The 13,648-nt window shown below is 48.1% G+C and overlaps 1 protein-coding gene across 2 annotated transcripts in view; it reads right to left on the bottom strand.

Annotated features, from left to right (window-relative positions):
* Positions 1 to 13,648, bottom strand: part of METAP1 (methionyl aminopeptidase 1) — a 148,659-nt gene that overhangs the window by 22,171 nt on the left and 112,840 nt on the right. The window lies entirely within an intron of this gene.

Here is a 13,648-nt window from a genome sequence, read left to right as displayed (position 1 = left end):
CAATCTTCATACCCACCCCTAGCACATCTCTTCATTAGGGGCCAATGCTCAGAAGAAAATGCAGGCACTAGAGGTCTTTAGCGCTGGATTAGCGCCTGCATTTACTACTGCAAAATGTTCACAGGCATGAGCACGGGAACTAACGAGTGCACTGAAGAACAGTGCAATGAGCATGCTAATGTAGTGAAAAGGATGCTGATGAGGTCATTTCCTATTTCCCTCCTACGCACAGAAAACAGTGTGCTGAACAAGGGCGCCCTTACCGTCATAAACCTTACACCAGCTGGGAACTGGTCTCTGGTCAAGATATGTCCATTCAACGTCAGGTTACAGATCACTAGCAGCAATTTCATGTTTGAGTTCTTTCAATACCCTGGGGTGTATACCATCCAGTCCAGGTGATTTATCACTGTCCATTTGGATCAGTACATCTTCCAATGGGGGGTGGGGGGGGTGGGGTGTGTGTGTGTGTGGTGTGTGTGTTGCACAGAGGTCCTAGCTCTCACAGATCAACTCCATTCTCATGAGGTTACAATAGCAGACATGTAGGAGCTCAGGACAACAGACCTACATAGAGGAGGCTTACAGGGACGTTGTACAGAAATCCCACTTCCAGTCTGGCAGCCCCTGTGCTGCCTTGGAGGAGGGAGATCTCCCTAAAAGGACAGAATCACCCTACTGAACAAGGAAGTAATCCTGTAGCCAGGACCTGCCCACCAGGGGATGCAATATTCTCTCGCACTGAGGATCTGTCTCTAGGAGCTTCTGCACAGGAGGGAAGGGTTTGGACAACAGTTGTAGTTGGTGATTTGATCATTAGGCATGTAGATAGCAGGATGGCTAGTGCATGTGAGGATTGACTTGTCACTTGCCTGCCTGGTGTGAAGGTGGCAGACCTCATGCGTCACCTAGATAGGATTTCAGATGATGCTGGATAGAAGCCAGCTGTCTTGTGGGTACAAATGACATAGGGAAATGTGGGAGGGAGGTTCTGGAAGCCAAATTTAGGCTCTCAGAGAGTTAAAATCCAGATCCTCCAGGGTTAGCGTTTTTCGAAATGCTCCTGTTCTAAACGCAGGACCCCAAGAGGCAGCAGAGCTCTAAAGTCTCATCTGTCTTGAGACAATGGTGCAAGGATAAGAGATTTAGATTTGTTAGGAACCTGAAGCAACATTCTGAGAAAGGGGAAGCCTGTTTCTGAAAGGATGGACTCCACCTTAACCAGGATGGAACCAGGCTGCTAGCACTAACATTTAAAAGGAGATAGAGCAGCTTTTAAAACTAAAATGGGGGGGGGTGGGGGGGGGAATAGGAGCTGACAGTCGCCCAGGAGGGCATGTTTGGTGTGAAGTATCCTTGAAGGAAACAATTGAAACAGGCTCATTAGGCAATCCCATAAAGAGGTTTCAATAATGGTGAAAGAATGCAGGAATGTTAATTAAAACAGAACGGGACAAAAGATGCAACACCGTTTTAGATAAAATAGCCCCTGTGAAATCCAAAACTATACAACAAAGAAAAGTAGTCCCATGGTACGATGAGGAACTGAAAGAGCTAAAAGTCCAATCCAGAAGACAAGAACGAAGTTGGAGAACAAATAAAAATGATCCCACCATAACCGCATGTAGGGAAGCAAGAAAAAAAAGCACAAGAACAAAATCAGACAGGCTAAAAGAAAATTCTATAAACAAGTATGTTTGGATTATAAAGACACAAAAAAACTTTATAAACTTGTAGATAACCTATTAAACAACAAACCTTTGACAACAAGGAACAAAGACCCTCCACCAGCACATGAAATGGTCAGATACTTTGAAAAGAAGACCCTCAACTTAAGGAAAAGTCTACCACAGGCTACTACCAGTCTTGAAAATCTGCTAGACTAACCCAACTATTCCCCAGAGGAATCACCAACAGACAGAATGTGGACTAACTTCACTCAACTCACCAATGAGATAGTAACACAAGTGATAAGAAAATTCTCCACCACACACTGCACACTAGACAATGTACCAACTGCATTATGAATGCTCCCCCTAACTGTTTCACTGACCAACGTATCTCCTACTTAAACTTCATGCTCCGAGAAGGCCAGTTCTCAAATGAAAAGGGCAACATATTACTTACGCCAATTTCAAAAGACACCAAAAAACCCACCAATGATACCTCAAATTACACACCAGTGGCATCCATACCTTTAACGACTAAAATAATGAAAGGCATCGTAGTCACCCAGCTGACAAATTTTCTATACTACATAAATCCCAATCAGGTTTTAGAACTCACCACAGCACACAAACAGTACTAATCACACTCTTAGCTAAATTCAACCAGGAAATCTCAACCGGGAAAAATATCCTCTTACTACAGTTTGACATGTCCAGTGCATTCGACATGGTTGACCACACTATACTACAAGAATTCTCGACAAAACAGGAATAGAGGGGAAGTGCTTGAATGGTTCAGGGGTTTTCTGACCACCAGATCCTACCAAGTGAAAATAAATTCTTTGATTTCCATCCCATGGAAAGTGGAGTGCAGAGTCCCCCAGAGTTCTCCTCTCTCACCAATACTAATCAACCCGATGGTCCCCCTAGCACAGTCTCTATACAAACAAGGCTTCAACCTTCATACACGCTGATGATGTATCTATCTTTATCCCCTTCAAAAAAGATATATCCAAAATTACTACCAGAATCACAGACAGCATAAATACCATGGAACTCTAGGCATCAGCTTTCAAACTGAAACTGAACAAGGAGAAAACACATTGCCTGATACTCATTTCACCACACAATACAGAACGCTTTACAACCATCACTGCCATGGGATAGCAGTCAAACCGAAGATTTTAGGAATCATCATAGACCGCAAATTATCCTTCGACAAACAGGTAGCCTAGAAAGAAAAAGTTCCACACAATGTGGAAACTCAAAACATATCAAAAATTATTTTCCACGGGACGTTTTTCACACTCTTGTCCAAACCATGGTCCTTGCCCGTGCAAACTATTCTAATGGAATGTAAGCAGGATGTAAGGAACAAACACTCACATATCCTTCAAGATCTGTACGCTGGTCTACAGAATAATTTTTGGCATCTCCCCGTATTACATGACTGACCTAATAATCCTACCTCTATGCAACCAAGAATGCAAGATCCTACCTTACCCTCCACTTCCCCAGATGCCAAGGCTTGAAATACAAAACAACATTTTTTTAAATTTTGTTTTTTATTACATTTGTACCCCGCGCTTTCCCACTCATGGCAGGCTCAATGTGGCTTACATATTATATACAGGTACTTATTTGTACCTGGGGCAATGGAGGGTTAAGTGACTTGCCCGGAGTCACAAGGAGCTGCCTGTGCCTGCAGTGGGAACCGAACCCAGTTCCCCAGGACCAAAGTCCACCACTCTAACCACTAGGCCACTCCTCCACTCACAACAAACTTCACTTATGTTTGCACCAAAATATGTAACTCTTTACTGAAAGACCTAAGATGCTTGAACAGCTACTTGCAGTTCAGAAAACACCTGAAAGCCCACTTCTTCAAAATATTTCTATCCGACAACCTCACTTAATCAAACAGATATTACGTCAACACTCCTTAACCACGACTTTAGACTGATCTGAACCTGGCTTCGTTGAACCACACGGCTTTTTATCATGTAACCTGTTTTCCCTGCATTTACTTGTAAGCCATATTGAACCTACCACTAGGTGGGAAAATGTGAGGTACAAATGCTGTAAATAAATTAAATAAATAATGGTAGAACAGAGTAAAGGACAGAAAATTATCCCTGTCAACTTCAAAGCAGTTTGTAGATGCAAAGAAAAAACACACTTTGAACTGTCTATATACAAAAGCTGGAAGCTTTTTGGAGTGGAGGAGTGGCCTAGTGGTTAGGGTGGTGGACTTTGGTCCTGGGGAACTGAGGAAGTGAGTTCAATTCCCAGCACAGGCAGCTCCTTGTGACTCTGGGCAAGTCACTTAACCCTCCATTGCTCCATGTAAGCCGCATTGAGCCCCCCATGAGTGGGAAAGTGCGGGGTACAAATGTAACAAAAAAAAAAAGCCTAAAAAATAAGATAGAAGAGTTGGAGTATATAACACAAAATGAAGAGGTAGATAAAATAGGCATCTCAGAGACCTGGTGGAAGGAGGACAATCAATGGGACACTTATCAGGGTACAAATTATATCGCAATGATAGAGGGGATCAAATTGGAGGGCAGTTTGCACTACATGTTAAAGAAGGAATGGAGACAATAAAATAAACATTCTACATGAACCAGATAGCAGCGTGAAATCCTCATGGCTAGAAATTCCATGTGTGAACAAACAGATGAAGAAATGTTTACAGAAATTAGGAAAGCTGGCCAATTACCCCAATATTGTCTGGATAAATGTTACATCAGAGAGTGCTAGGGAAGTAAAATTCCTAGATTATATATATATAATAAATGACTGCTTCTTGGAGCAACTGGCTCAAGAATCGACAAGAGGGGACATGGTGCGAGAGGTAACAGTGTTAGATCTGCTGGGAAACAGTTATCATAACATGATCAAATTTAAGCTGATATGTGAAGTCTGTAACAGCATTTCATTTTCAACAGGGCGACAACAAAATGAGGAAAATGGTTAAAAAGAAACTAAATGGATCGGCAGCAAAGATTAGGACTTTAAATCAGGCACAGATGTTTAAAAATACCATCGTGGAAGCCCAGACCAGATGCATTCCACTTATTAAACGTGGAAAGAAGAGCAAACGACAGCCAGTATGGTTAAAAGGTGAAGTGAAACAGGCTATTAGAGGCAAAAGAGCATCCTTCAAAGAATGGAAAAAGGATCTGAATGAAGAAAATAAGAAACATAAGCACTGGCAAGCTAGATGCAAAACACTGATAAAGAAGGCTGAAAGAGAATATGAAGAAAAACTTGTCGCAGAGGCAAAAAACTAATAGTAACACCTTTTTCAGGTACATCAGAAGCAGAAAGCCAGTGAGGGAATCCGTGGGACAGTTAGCTCATGAAAGAGCCAAAGGGCCACTCAGACAGGACAAGGCCATAAGCAGAGAGATTGAATGAATTCTTTGCTTCAGTCTTTACGGAAGAAGATGTAAGAGATCTACCTGTACCAGAAATGGTTTTCAAGGGTGACGATGCGGAGGAACTGATAGAAATCTCAGTGAACCTGGAAGACGTACTGAGCCAAATTTAAGTTCAAGAGTGATAAATTACCAAGACCAGATGGTACACATCCCAAGGTACTGAAAGAACTCAAACATGAAATTGCTAATCTGTTAGTGATCTGTAACCTGTCGTTAAAATTGTCCATAGTACCTGAAGATTGGAGGGTGGCCAATGTAACACCGATTTTTTAAAAGGGCTCCAGGGGTGATCTGAGAAATTACAGATAGGTAAGCCTGACTTCAGTGCTGGGCAAAATAATGGAAACTATTACAAAGAATAAAATTACGGAATACATAGACAAATATGATTTAATGGGACAGAGTCAGCATGGGTTCTGCCAAGGGAAGTCTTGCCTCACCAGTTTGCTTCATTTCTTTGAAGGTGTAAATAAACGTGTGGATAAAGGTGAGTCAATTGATGTAGTGTATCTAGATTTTCAGAAAGTTTTTGAACGTCCCTCATAAGAAACTCCTGAGAAAACTAAAAAGTCATGGGATAGGAGGTTAATGTCCTTCTGTGGATTAAGAATTGATTGTTGGACAGAAAACAGAGGGTAGGGTTAAAATGGCCATTTTTCTCGGTGGTGGAGGGTGAATAGGGGAGAGCTGTAGGGGATCTGTACTGTGACCAGTGCTATTTAACATATTTAGAAATGATCTGGAAATTGGAACAATAAGTGAGGTGATTAAATTTGCAGATGACACAAAACTATTCAAAGTTGTCAAAACACATGCGGATTGTGAAAAATTACAGGAAGAACTTAGGAAATTGGAAGACTGGGCATCCAAATGGCAGATGAAATTTAATGTGGACAAATGCAAAGTGATGCACATTGGAAAGAATAATCTGAATCATAGTTACCTCATGCTAGGGTCCACGTTAGGAGTCGGAACTCAAGAAAAAGATCAAGGTGTCATTGTAGACAATACGCTGAAATCTTCCACCCAGTGTGTGTGGCAGTGATCGAAAAGCAAACAGGATGCTAGGAATTATTAGGAAAGGGATGCAAAATAAGACCAAGAATATTATAATGCCTCTGTATTGCTCCATGGTGCGACTGCACCTTGAGTATTGTGTTCAATTCTGGTCGCTGTCATCTCAAAAAGGATATAGCAGAATTAGAAAAGGTTCAAAGAAAAGCAGCCAAAATGATAAAGGGGATGGAACTCCTACCAAATGAGGTTAGGACTCTAAAGCTTGGAAAAAGACAAATGATGGGGGATATGACAGAGGTCTACAAAATCCTTAGTGGTGTAGAACAGGTAAAAGTGAATCAATTTTTCATTCTTTCAAAAAGTAGAAAGACCATGAGACACTCAATTAAATGGAAATACTTTTAAAAGATAGAAGGAAACATTTTTTTTTCACTAAAAGAATAGTTAAGTTCTGGAACCTGTTAATGGAGGATGTCATAACAGCAGTTAGCGCATCTGGGCTTAAAAAAAAAAAAAGTTTGAACAAGTTCCTGAAGAAATAGTCCATAGTTTGTTATTGAGATGGACATGGAGGAAGCCATTGCTTGCCCTGGGATTGGTAGCATAGAATGTTGTCACTAATTGGGTTTCTGCCAGGTGCTTCTGACCTGGATTGGCCACTGTTGAAAGCAAGATAATGGGCTAGATGGACCATTGTTCTGACCTGGTATAGCTATTCTTATGTTCTTATGTAATGTTCAGAAGAGGAGTCACCAGTAGAATAAAGGAGGTAACCAGGTTAAGGAGCTCTATGACACTGGAACAGACAAAAGACAAAAACACAGGGGGACTGAACTGTGTGGTGACAAACTGTGATTTAGGAAAATTGTTGAAATCTCTCATCTCAAAGCTATGAAGCTTAATGGGAAATGTAGCTAGCTGAGAAGGGTGGAGTCTTCTTTCTCCTCTGTGAAACAGTGGGGCGGATGTAATTTGTTCCAGAAGGTTCCCAGTTTCATAAGTGTATGAGGCATATGTAAATGTGGCCATCAACAAAAAAAGGGCAAGGCAAGATGAGTATACGCTGAGTCAGCAGGGACAGTTATTTATGGTCAAACTGACCTCGCATGACCTGCAGTGAAAGCGAATGCTACATACCTGTAGAAGGTATTCTCCGAGGACAGCAGGCTGATTGTTCTCACTGATGGGTGACGTCCACGGCAGCCCCTCCAATCGGAATCTTCACTAGCAAAGGCCTTTGCTAGTCCTCGCGCGCCAATGCGCACCGCGCATGCGCGGCCGTCTTCCCGCCCGAAACCGGCTTTTGCCGGCCAGTCTCATATGTAGCAAAACAAAGACAAGGGAAGACACAACTCCAAAGGGGAGGCGGGCGGGTTTGTGAACAATCAGCCTGCTGTCCTCGGAGAATACCTTCTACAGGTATGTAGCATTCACTTTCTCCGAGGACAAGCAGGCTGCTTGTTCTCACTGATGGGGTATCCCTAGCCCCCAGGCTCACTCAAAACAACAACCATGGTCAATTGGGCCTCGCAACGGCGAGGACATAACTGAGATTGACCTAAAAAATTTACCAACTAACTGAGAGTGCAGCCTGGAACAGAACAAACAGGGCCCTCGGGGGTGGAGTTGGATCCTAAAGCCCAAACAGGTTCTGAAGAACTGACTGCCCGAACCGACTGTCGCGTCGGGTATCCTGCTGCAGGCAGTAATGAGATGTGAATGTGTGGACAGATGACCACGTCGCAGCTTTGCAGATCTCTTCAATGGTGGCTGACTTCAAGTGGGCTACCGACGCTGCCATGGCTCTAACATTATGAGCTGTGACATGACCCTCAAGAGCCAGCCCAGCCTGGGCGTAAGTGAAGGAAATGCAATCTGCTAGCCAATTGGATATGGTGCGTTTCCCCACAGCCACTCCCCTCCTATTGGGATCAAAGAAACAAACAATTGGGCGGACTGTCTGTTGGGCTGTGTCCGCTCCAGGTAGAAGGCCAATGCTCTCTTGCAGTCCAATGTGTGCAGCTGACGTTCAGCAGGGCAGGAATGAGGACGGGGAAAGAAGGTTGGCAAGACAATTGACTGGTTCAGATGGAACTCCGACACGACCTTTGGCAAGAACTTAGGGTGAGTGCGGAGGACTACTCTGTTGTGATGAAATTTGGTGTAAGGGGCCTGGGCTACCAGGGCCTTGAAGCTCACTGACTCTACGAGCTGAAGTAACAGCCACCAAGAAAATGACCTTCCAGGTCAAGTACTTCAGTTGGCAGGAATTCAGTGGCTCAAAAGGAGGTTTCATCAGCTGGGTGAGATCGACATTGAGATCCCATGACACTGTAGGAGGCTTGGCAGGGGGCTTTGACAAAAGCAAACCTCTCATGAAGCGAACAACTAAAGGCTGTCCCGAGATCGGCTTACCTTCCACACGGTAATGGTATGCACTGATTGCACTAAGGTGAACCCTTACAGAGTTGGTCTTGAGACCAGACTCAGGACAGGTGCAGAGGTATTCAAGCAGGTCTGTGTAGGACAAGAGCGAGGATCTAGGGCCTTGCTGTCACACCAGACAGCAAACCTCCTCCACGAAAGAAGTAACTCCCTCTTGGTGGAATCTTTCCTGGAAGCAAGCAAGACACGGGGAAACACCCTCTGACAGACCCAAAGAGGGAAAGTCTACGCTCTCAACATCCAGGCCGTTTTGAGACAGGGACCGGAGGCTGGGATGCAGAAGAGCCCCTTCGTCCTGCGTGATGAGGGTCGGAAAACACTCCAATCTCCACGGTTCTTCGGAGGACAAACTCCAGAAGAAGAGGGAACCAGAATCTGACGCGGCCAAAAAGGAGCAATCAGAATCATGGTGCCTCGGTCTTGCTTGAGTTTCAACAAAGTCTTCCCACCAGAAGGTCTATGGGAGGATAAGCATACAGCAGACCCTCCCCACAGTCCAGGAGGAAGGAATCCGATGCAGTCTGCCGTGGGCCTGAAGCCTGGAACAGAAACTGCAGGGACTTTGTGGTTGGCTCGAGATGCGAACGAGGTCTACCAAGGGGGTGCCCCACGCCTGGAAGATCTGTCGCACTACACGGGAATTGAGCGACCACTCGTGAGGTTGCATAATCCTGCTCAACCTGTCGGCCAGACTGTTGTTTACGCCTGCCAGATATGGGCTTGGAGCACCATGCCGTGACGGCGAGCCCATAGCCCACATGCTGACGGCTTCCTGACACATGGGGCGAGATCTGGTGCCCCCCTGCTTGTTGACATAGTACATGGCAACCTGGTTGTCTGTCTGAATTTGGATAATTGGTGGGACAGCCGATCTCTGAAAGCCTTCAGAGGTTCCAGATCGCTCGCAACTCCAGAAGATTGATCTGCAGATCGCGTTCCTGGAGGGGACCAGCTTCTTGGGTGTGAAGCCCATCGACATGCGCTCCCCACCCCAGGAGAGACGCATCCATGGTCAGCACTCTTTGTGGCTGAGGAATTTGGAAAGGACGTCCCAGAGTCAAATTGGACCAAATCGTCCACCAATACAGGGATTCGAGAAACTCGTGGACAGGTGGATTACGTCTTCTAGATCCCCAGCAGCCTGGAACACTGGGAAGCTAGGGTCCATTGAGCAGATCTCATGTGAAGGCGGGCCATGGGAGTCACATGGACTGTGGAGGCCATGTGGCCTAGCAATCTCAACATCTGCCGAGCTGTGATCTGCTGGGACGCTCGCACCAGCGAGACGAGGGACAACAAGTTGTTGGCTCTCGTCTCTGGGAGATAGGGAGAATCCAGCAGAGCTCCTATGAATTCGAGTCTCTGTACTGGGAGAAGATGGGTCTTTGGATAATTTATCACAAACCCCAAGTAGCTCCAGGAGGCGAATAGTCATCTGCATGGACTGCAGGGCTCCTGCCTCGGATGTGTTCTTCACCAGCCAATCGTCGAGATATGGGAACACGTGCACCCCCAGCCTGCGAAGTGCGCTGCTACTACAGCCAAGCACTTTGTGAACACCCTGGGCGCAGAGGCGAGCCCAAAGGGTAGCACACCGTACTGGAAGTGACGTGTGCCCAGCTGAAATCGCAGATACTGTCTGTGAGCTGGCAGTATCGGGATGTGTGTGTAGGCATCCTTCAAGTCCAGAGAGCATAGCCAATCATTTTCCTGAATCATGGGAAGGAGGGTGCCCAGGGAAAGCATCCTGAACTTTTCTTTGACCAGATATTTGTTTCAGGGCCCTTAGGTCTAGGATGGGACGCATCCCCCCTGTTTTCTTTTCCACAAGGAAGTACCTGGAATAGAATCCCAGCCCTTCTTGCCCGGATGGCACGGGCTCGATCGCATTGGCGCTGAGAAGGGCGGAGAGTTCCTCGCAAGTACCTGCTTGTGCTGGAAGCTGTAAGACTGAGCTCCCGTGGACAATTTGGAGGTTTGAGGCCAAATTGAGGTGTGGTATCCTTGCCGGACTATTTGGAGAACCCACTGATCGGAGGTTATGAGAGCCACCTTTGTGTGAAAAGCTTTCAACCTCCCTCCGGACTGGCAGGTCGCCCGGCACTGACCACTTGGATGTCGGACTATTCTCTGCTGGAGCCAGTCAAAAGCCGTCCCTTGCTTTTGCTGGGGAGCCGAGGGGCCTTGCTGAGGCGCACGCTGCTGACGAGAGCGAGCGCGCTTGGGGCTTAGCCTGGGCCGAGGCTGTCGGAAGGAGGATTGTACCTACGCTTGCCAGAAGAGTAGGAACAGTCTTCCTTCCCCCAAAAAATCTTCTACTGTAGAGGTAGAGGCTGAAGGCTGCCGCGGGGAGAACTTGTCGAATGCGGTGTCCCGCTGGTGGAGCTGCTCTACCACCTGTTCGACTTTCTCTCCAAAAATGTTATCCGCACGGCAAGGCGAGTCCGCAATCCGCTGCTGGATTCTATTCTCCAGGCCGGAGGCACGCAGCCATGAGAGTCTGCGCATCACCACACCTTGAGCAGCGGCCCTGGACGCAACATCAAAGGTGTCATACACCCCTCTTGGCCAGGAATTTTCTGCACGCCTTCAGCTGCATGACCACCTCCTGAATGGCTTGGCTTGCTCAGGGGGAAGCGCATCAACCAAGCCCGCCAACTGCCGCACATTGTTCCGCATGTGTATGCTCGTGTAGAGCTGTTAAGACTGGATTTTGGCCACGAGCATAGAAGAATGGTAGGCCTTCCTCCCAAAGGAGTCTAAGGTTCTAGAGTCCTTGCCCGGGGCGCCGAAGCATGCTCCCTAGAACTCTTAGCCTTCTTTAGGGCCAGATCCACAACTCCAAAATCATGAGGCAACTGAGTACGCATCAGATCTGGGTCCCCATGGATCCGGTACTGGGACTCGATCTTCTTGGGGATGTGGGGATTAGTTAAAGGTTTGGTCCAGTTCGCAAGCAATGTCTTTTTTAGGACATGGTGCAAGGGAACAGTGGACGCTTCCTTAGGTGGAGAAGGATAGTCCAGGAGCTCAAACATTTCAGCCCTGGGCTCGTCCTCCACAACCACCGGGAAGGGGATGGCCGTAGACATCTCCCGGACAAAGGAAGCAAAAGACAGACTCTCAGGAGGGGAAAGCTGTCTTTCAGGAGAGGGAGTGGGATCGGAAGGAAGACCCTCAGACTCCTCGTCAGAGAAATATCTGGGGTCTTCTTCCTCTTCCCACGAGGCCTCACCCTCGGTGTCAGACACAAGTTCACGGACCTGTGTCTGCAACCGTGCCCGACTCGACTCCGTGGAGCCACGTCCACGATGGGGGCATCGAGAGGTAGACTCCCTCGCCCGCATCGGCGAAGCTCCCTCCGCCGACGTAGGTCGGGGAGCCTTCCTGGGAGGCGACGGCAGCCCGGTACCGCACGCGGCACCGACGCCGGAGACCTCACCTCGGGCGATGGGCCAGCCGGCGCCACGCTCGACGGTACCGGTGGCGCAAGCACCGCCGGTTACCGGAGGGGGTAGGGCGCAGCAGCTCTCCCAGAATCTCTGGGAGAACGGCCCGGAGGCTCTCGTTCAGAGCGGCTGCAGAGAAAGGCATGGAGGTCGATGCAGGCGTCGACGTCAGAACCTGTTCCCGGGCGTGGAGGCTGTTCCGGGCTGTCCAGAGTGGAGCGCATCGACACCTCCTGAACAGAGGGTGAGCGGTCCTCTCGGTGCCGATGCCTGCTGGGTGCCGACTCCTTCGGCGACCCAGAGCTCTCGGTACCGACATGGGAAGGGGACCGGTGACGATGCTTCTTCGACTTCTTGGGACGAAGCATGTCACCGGAGCTTCCCGGTACCGACGAGGAGGACGTAGAATCCAGCCGTCGCTTCCTCGGGGCCGAGAGCGAAGAAGGTCGGTCTCGGGGGGGGGGCTGTACCGCAGGAGCCCTCAGGGTAGGGGGAGACCCACCCGAAGGCTCACCGCCACCAGCAGGGGAATGGACAGCCCTCACCTGCACTCCAGACGATGCACCACCGTCCGACGACATCAGCAGACGAGGTCCCCGGTACCACCGACGTCGATGCAGCTGTCCGATGTCTCGGCGCCGATGCAGAGGGCCGATGCCTCGATGCACTCGATGTACTGGCCGCCGAAGTTGAAGGTCTGGACGCTGAAGACGTCGATGCACTCGATACCCCCGGTGCCGAAGCCGACGAAGAGCCCGAGAACAAAATGTTCCACTGGGCTAACCTCGCTACCTGAGTCCGCCTTTGCAAAAGGGAACACAGACTACAGGCCTGAGGGCGGTGCCCAGCCCCCAGACACTGAAGACACGACGCGTGCCTGTCAGTGAGCGAGATTACCCGGGCGCACTGGGTGCACTTCTTGAAGCCGCTGGAAGGCTTCGATGTCATGGGCGGAAAAATCACGCCGGCGAAATCGAAAGACGAAATGGCGAAATTTGGCACAGAAAAAAGGGAAATTTCGACCGGGGCCTAAGTAAGGCCTACCCCGACGACGAAAGAAAACGACGACGGGGCGAAAAAACTCGAAGTAGAGGAAGGAAAAACCAAAAGTGGTTAATCCAAACAATTTCTGGATTTCTCACAGAAAGCAGTCGAAAAACGACGCGCGAGGCCGACTTTTCGGGGCACGAACGGTAAAGCACAACCGTACCGAGCGCGGAGAAAAGAAGACTGGCCGGCACAAGCCGGTTTCGGGCGGGAGACGGCCGCGCATGCGCGGTGCGCATTGGCGCGCGAGGACTAGCAAAGGCCTTTGCTAGTGAAGATTCCGATTGGAGGGGCTGCCGTGGACGTCACCCATCAGTGAGAACAAGCAGCCTGCTTGTCCTCGGAGAATAATCATGCTCCTACTTTAGTCTCTGCTTATCTGTTCCCATGATCACATTGGAAGATTTTGTAAGGTAATAATCATAAACCACAAACTCTCTCAGCATATCTGTTACCCTATGATGTGTCTCCAGCACCACCAGCTTCAATATACAAAAATAAGCACCAGCAGACTGTTACTGCTGTTCCAAGATGGTACAGACAGCCCTGTCCCTTCTTCCAGTTGCACTCTCCAGCC

The sequence above is a fragment of the Microcaecilia unicolor genome, chromosome 2, assembly GCF_901765095.1.
Source record: "Microcaecilia unicolor chromosome 2, aMicUni1.1, whole genome shotgun sequence".
NCBI lineage: Eukaryota > Metazoa > Chordata > Amphibia > Gymnophiona > Siphonopidae > Microcaecilia > Microcaecilia unicolor.
Note: the sequence above shows the minus strand (reverse complement) of the source record. Positions and strands in the feature narration are given on the sequence as shown.